Raw genomic sequence first — 6,254 nt, 5'->3', positions numbered from 1 at the left:
CCGAGGGTCAGTCGCCGGCTCGGCGGCCGCGGCCTAGGGGCGGGGCGGGGCCGGGTCACCCCTCTGCACCCCAGCCGCGGGGGCCTGCCTGGGAGGGCCGCACCCGGTTGCTGTGGCGATCACCAGCCAGGGTTTTCGGCGGAGAGCAGCGGCTCAAGTTTCCTGACCCTTTGTCCCTGTAGGGGACGCGCGCTCCTGAGCGACCGCGTGGCCGGCCAGTGATCACTGGGTCTGGTTGGTCCGCACTCAAGGATTAAGGGCTCGAAGCTCGTAGGGAGATTTCAGAGAGGGCGCCTGCTGCCCCCTGAGCGTCGAGCCTGGGGCCTCGCCTAGGCAGCGCCTGCCTTTCGGCTTCCCGGCGTCCGCGCACCCCTGTCCTCTGTGTGCGCGACGGCGCGCGGCGGACCCGGGACCGCAGCGGCGCACCTGAGGTCTGCGGCCTCGGATTTGTTCCAAAGTGGAGAATGAATGGGAAGGCCGGATCTTGTGAACTTTAAAAGGCCTTCTATTTCCCATACGAAGAAAAAGCGGGAGTTGCCTGGCTACCTGTGGCCTCGGGCCAGACGCAGGGCAACGACTAAGGTGGTCATTTTGCGCACGTGGGTCATTTCGGTTGGAAATGCGCAGCAGCCAGTGTGGCGTCTGCGGAGGCAGGTGTAAACCTGTGCCAGTGACTCACCCACTAGCAGGTGGCCTTGGCTTTCCAAAGAAAACACTTCCTGGGGTTTCCAGGCTAATACAATTTCCTCTCCTTTAATGCTTTCAACAAAGGCAAATTTTGAATTGTACCATTATTTTTAAAACACTTTAAAATCTGTTGCATAAATAGGAAATAAGGGAACATCAAGATCCCTCATGCTTTCTACCTCCTCCAATTGCATTTGATAGTTTGATATGTATCCTCCGGTGTGTTTTCTATGCATGTTTATTTCATGTTTGGCATAATTGGGGTGATGCCTGGTATAAAGTCTGCCTTTTTTCACTTAACCCATTAGCGTGAATTTACTCCACATTTAAAAAAATATTTTTATTAGTTATAGGTGGACACAATGCCTTTATTTTACTTATTTTTTATGTGGTGCTGGAATTGAACCCAGTGCCTCACACATGCTAGACAAGTGCTCTACCACTGAGCCACAACCCCAGCCCAAATCTTCTCCAATTTTTTAAAAGATATTTTTTTTTTACATCACGATTCTTAAAGGCTACATAAATGTACAAATAAATATCTAACAAATTTTCTCTTTTTTTAATATCCTTTATAGATTCATGTCTTATTTCAAAATTCTAGAAGTAGGGAAATGATGAGTCAAAAACAAGGCATATTTTTAAAGAGTTTTCTAAATTAACAGGAAAATTTATGAGTTTTTCCTGAAAAGTGGCTATTTTTTTTCTACAGCCTTGACAACACTGGAGATTTTTTTCAAATTTAATTTAAAATGATTATTTCTCATTGTATGATTTGTGTTTCTTAGATTTCTAATTAGCTGGATTGTTTTGGGTTTGGTTTTGTTTTTGAGACTGAGCCTGGCTGTGTTGCCTAGGTTGATCTTGGAACTCCTTGGTAGAAGTGATCTCTCACCTCAGCCCCCCAAGTTCTGGGATTACAGGTGGGTGCTACCATCCCAGCCTCTGGATTGTTTTCACATGGTTATTTATTGCCAGTTTGTGTTGTATCTTTTGTGAATTTTTGTCCCTTTGCTCTCTTTTTTTTCTGTTTGTTCATTTTAAAATTTGGAAAGTTTGGGGCTGGGGATGTAGCTCTGTGATGGGGCACTTGCTTGCATAGGCGAGGTACTGGGTTTGATCCTTAGCACTGCATAAAAAAGTAGAAAGAAAGAAAAAAAAAGCAACCTGAGGGCGGGGGGTGCAGCTCAGTTGTTAGAGCACCTGCCTCACATGCACATGCCCTGGGTTCAATCCCCAGCACCACCAAAAAAAAAAAAGGAAAAAAGTAGCTGAGAAGTGGATTTCACTGTTTGGGGGATTGTGCATAAAGTGCAAGTATTAACTACTGTCTTGCAAATGTGTGTTCTCAAACTGTACTTGAACATCCCTCCACCTCCCACCCACAGTGCCTCCCTTCCTCCTGCTAGGCAAGCATTCTACCATTGGCCCAGGTCACTGAAGCCAGAATTAAAAGAAGCAGTCAATATAGATAGGTAAATTTGGGCTGGGGATTTGGCTCAAGCTGTAGCGCGCTCGCCTGGCGTGCATGCGGCCTGGGTTGGATCCATACAAACAAAGATGTTGTGTCCGCTGAAAACTAAAAAATAAATATTAAAAGTTCTCTCTCTCTCTTAAAAAAATATCTATATCTATAGATATAGATATATAGATAGATAAATCAGGTCAGATCAAGGAGGCCAATTTGGGTCTGGGAAGTTGGAGAGGGATTGAAATACTACTGTCTTCAGAGAGTTAAAAGTTGTTAATTACACCCCCTTCCTGCCCAGATCTCTCCACCTTGGCCTCTCCAGCCCATCTGCTTCTCACCTTTTGGCCATCCCACTGAACATCTCCTGGGCCTAGTCACATATGCAGGAAGGATAGAAATAAGGGAAAGAGAGCAGGAGAACAAAGGAAGCCTAGGACATATTTTAAAAGGCAGAATGCCAGGCAGGGTGGTGCACATCCCAGTGGCTGGGGAGGCTGAGAAGGGGGATGGCAAATTCAAAGCCAGCCTCAGCAAAAATCGAGGCCCTAAGCAACTCAGTGAGACCCTGTCTCTAAATAAAATACAAAATAGGGCTGGGGATGTGGCTTAGTAGTTGAGTGCCCCTGAGTTCAATCCCCAGTACCATCACACACTCATCCCACAGCCTAAATAAGTAAATAAACAGGGCAGAAGGCACTCACTTCCCGGGAAACCAGGATACCAGCTATGGCCCCTTTCTCCCTCCCAGGAGAAGTCTGTTACCCCTTTTTAAACAAACCCTGCTTTATATTTTGTTTATTTTGTTTTTGGTGCTGGGGATCGAACCCCAGAACCTTATGCATGCAAGGCAAGCACTCTACCAACTGAGCTATATCCCCAGCCCAAACCCTGCTTTGTATGCTTGCTTCCACGTGCTTCAACATGTGAGGAAGAAGAACGGGTAACCAGCAGTTTCATCCCCAGCCTTGATTTTTTTAATTTCTGAAGAACGGTTCGTTTTTATATGCTAAAACCTATCAGTCTTTATGATTTCTCCCTTTAGATTTCTGTTGAGAAGCCACACCCATCCCCAAATTACATTCTAGTTGTAGTCATTCTCTCTCCAAGTACAGATTCTGTATTTTGTAAAAAATATTTTTAGTTGTAGATGGACACAATACCTTCATTTTGTTTATTTAGTTTTTTTTATGTGGTGCTGGGGTCGCGAACCCAGTGCCTCATGTATGCTAGGCAAGCACTCCACCACTGAGCTACAACCCCAGCCCTTGTTTTGTTTTTTGTGTCCATACTGGGAATTAAACCCAGGGTGCTTTACCACTGCACTACATCCCCAGTCCTTTTAAAAATTGTTGTTTTGTTTTGAGACAGGGTCTTGCTTAGTCCCCCACGCTGCCCTAGAACTTGCAGTCCTCCTGTCCTGAAGTCTTCAGAACAGCTGGATCACAGACCTGGGCCGCTGCACCTGGGTTTTTTGTTTTAATTATTTTTTCAAAACTTCTCGGCTGGACCCACTCACTTTTTTTCCAAATGAACTTTAGAATTTCTTGTCAATATTTTAAAGACCCTGCTAGCATTTGGAGAGAATGAAGATTCGAGTCTCTCCATGTATTTGAGTATGATCTTACCTCTGATAGTCAATTGTTTATTTGTAGATAAAATGCATGACTTTTGGGCTGGGGTTGTGGCTCAGCGGTAGAGCTCTTGCCTCGCATGTGCAGACCCTGGGTTCGATCTTCAGTACCACATAAAAATAAATTAATTAAATAAAGGTATTGTGTCCAACTACAACTTAAAAATAAATATTTAAAAAAATGCATGACTTTTATACTTCCCATGAAATAAAATTCACAAATATGAAAAAAATCTCTGCCAGATTATGTGGTTTGGGGGTTCAGAAAATATGGTCACAGTATATTGTGGAACAAATGTCTGGTTTGGTGGTTACAGAAGAATGGTTTTCCTTCCAACAATACAATAAGTAGACCTTCTGGTTTTTACCTAAATGGCTGTAATAATACTTAATAATTAGGGAGTCTTTATTTTGTGTCAGGCATGGTGATAAATACTTCACACACCTGTCTCATCTGATCCTCTCAATAACCCTACAAAACATTCTCTTCTGATCCTCATTCTACAAATGAAACAACTGCAGAGCGCAGGGCACATGCCTGTAATCCCAGCTGGGGAGGCTGAGGCAAGAGGATCTTGAGTTCAAAGCCAGCCTCAGCAACTTAGCAAAGCCCTAAGCAACTCAGCAAGACCCTGTCTCTAAATAAAATATAAAAAAGAGCTGGGGATGTGGCTCAGTGGATAAGTGCCCCTGGGTTCAATCCCTGGTACCAAAAAGAAAGAAAGAAAGAAACAACAAAGACCCAGAGATGTTATAGAATTTGCCCAAGGCCAAACAGCAGATAGTAGCTAGTTGGAACCTACACAATGCCACTCAGCCGCACTCTTTATTTTGGGGGGATGGAGCTTGAACTCAGGGGCACTCGACCACTGAGCTACACCCCCAATCCTATTTTGTCTTTTATTTAGAGAAAGGGTCTCACTGAGTTGCTTAGTGCCTTGCTTTTGCTGAGGCTGGCTTTGAACCTGTGATCCTCCTGCCTCAGCCTCCTGAACTGCTGTGATTACAGGTGTGCACCATTGTACCTGGCTCAGCCTCACTCTTAACCACCATACTTGTACGTATGGAAAAGGTACCAAGTGCTGGGCCAGCACCAAGTAAATGTGAAATGCCTGTGGTTAATGAGAGAGTGTGTGCACCAGTGCTACTTGGTCATTACAGGTCTCCTTGATTCCTACATTCCTGCAAGAGTCCCAAGACAGAATTCCTTCATGGACTTCTCATCTGCAGAAAGGTTCTTAACTTAGACAGGGCCCGTGTTACTCCTCCTTCCAGCTCCCCTGAGGAGAAATGTCTTTTGCCCAGTCAGGAGTTCACACCCTGCTGTAGCTCCTTTTTCCAGCTCCACAAGGAGAAGAGGAACAGCAAGGGAGCTGTGGAGGGATTCCTCAGCCTTTATGTCAGCCAGAACTTTAAGGCCTTGGTATTTGGACTTTTGCCCTTCAAAATGTCCTCTCAACAGAGGGATGGTCCGGCAACCTGCCAAATGGCCAAGCCCAAAGCCCGAAGGATTGTCCCAGATTTTGATATGCCTGCTGGAGAAAGATGGGGCTGCTCAGAGGTGCACAGCCCTCTGGACAGCAAAAAGTAAAAGGGCCCTGGGAGGATCCCTCTTGTCCAGCAGAGCCTGGTCCCTCTATTGGGTTAGATGGCTAAATAGGTGGGGCATGTGAGGGGCCGCAGAAGATGTCTCCAAAACACTCTTTGAAGACAACTTGGATTGTTTGTTTAGAAGCCGCCCCGTCTCAGAAGTGGGGAAGACAGCACCTCTTGCAGATGTTCAGCCTCAGACCTCCGCATGGGACTCACTCATGCATCCAGCAAATATTTAATCAGTGCCCACCATCTGCCATGAAGCCAGGTTGTGACCCAGACAGAAATGGTTCATGCTATTTTACCACAATGAGAAAGGACACTGAGATGCTTTTAACTCTGGTTTAACATTGGAAATATCCTCTTGGGTTAGTACTTAATACAAAATAAAACCAAACGTTTGTTGGTGGTTTTTGAATGGTTAGTTGTTGCAAAGGTAGAGGAGACCAGGGATCAGGAGAGCAGACAGGGAATCGTCCTCTAACAGCTTACTGTAGTGATTCCTGTTAATTCCTGCCTCTGAGCATCCCTAAGGCAGACAGCAAGGCCCTCACATCCCACAGACAGGTCAAGAGGAGGCAGAAAGCACATCTGTCACTGACCTCATGGAGGACAAACATGCCACACTTAAAAATCTGGCATCTTTGAATATTCCCAGCTAAAGGACAGCTCAAGAAAGCAGTAGGGGAGACCAGAATATGTCACACTGAAACGAGAAGGATCCTTTAGCTAAGGGCAATTAAGAAGTAAATGCTGGTCTGGGGCTGTTGCTCAGTCATAGAGTGCTCCCCTAGCACATGTGAGACACTGGGTTCAATCCTCAGCACCACCTAAAAATAAATAAATAAAATAAATACATTGTGTCCATCTACA

The sequence above is a fragment of the Marmota monax genome, unplaced genomic scaffold (genome assembly GCF_021218885.2).
Source record: "Marmota monax isolate L192 unplaced genomic scaffold, Marmota_monax_Labrador192_F-V1.1 WCK01_AAM20220418_F8-fsc00193, whole genome shotgun sequence".
In the NCBI taxonomy this organism is placed as follows: Eukaryota; Metazoa; Chordata; class Mammalia; order Rodentia; family Sciuridae; genus Marmota; species Marmota monax.
Note: the sequence above shows the minus strand (reverse complement) of the source record.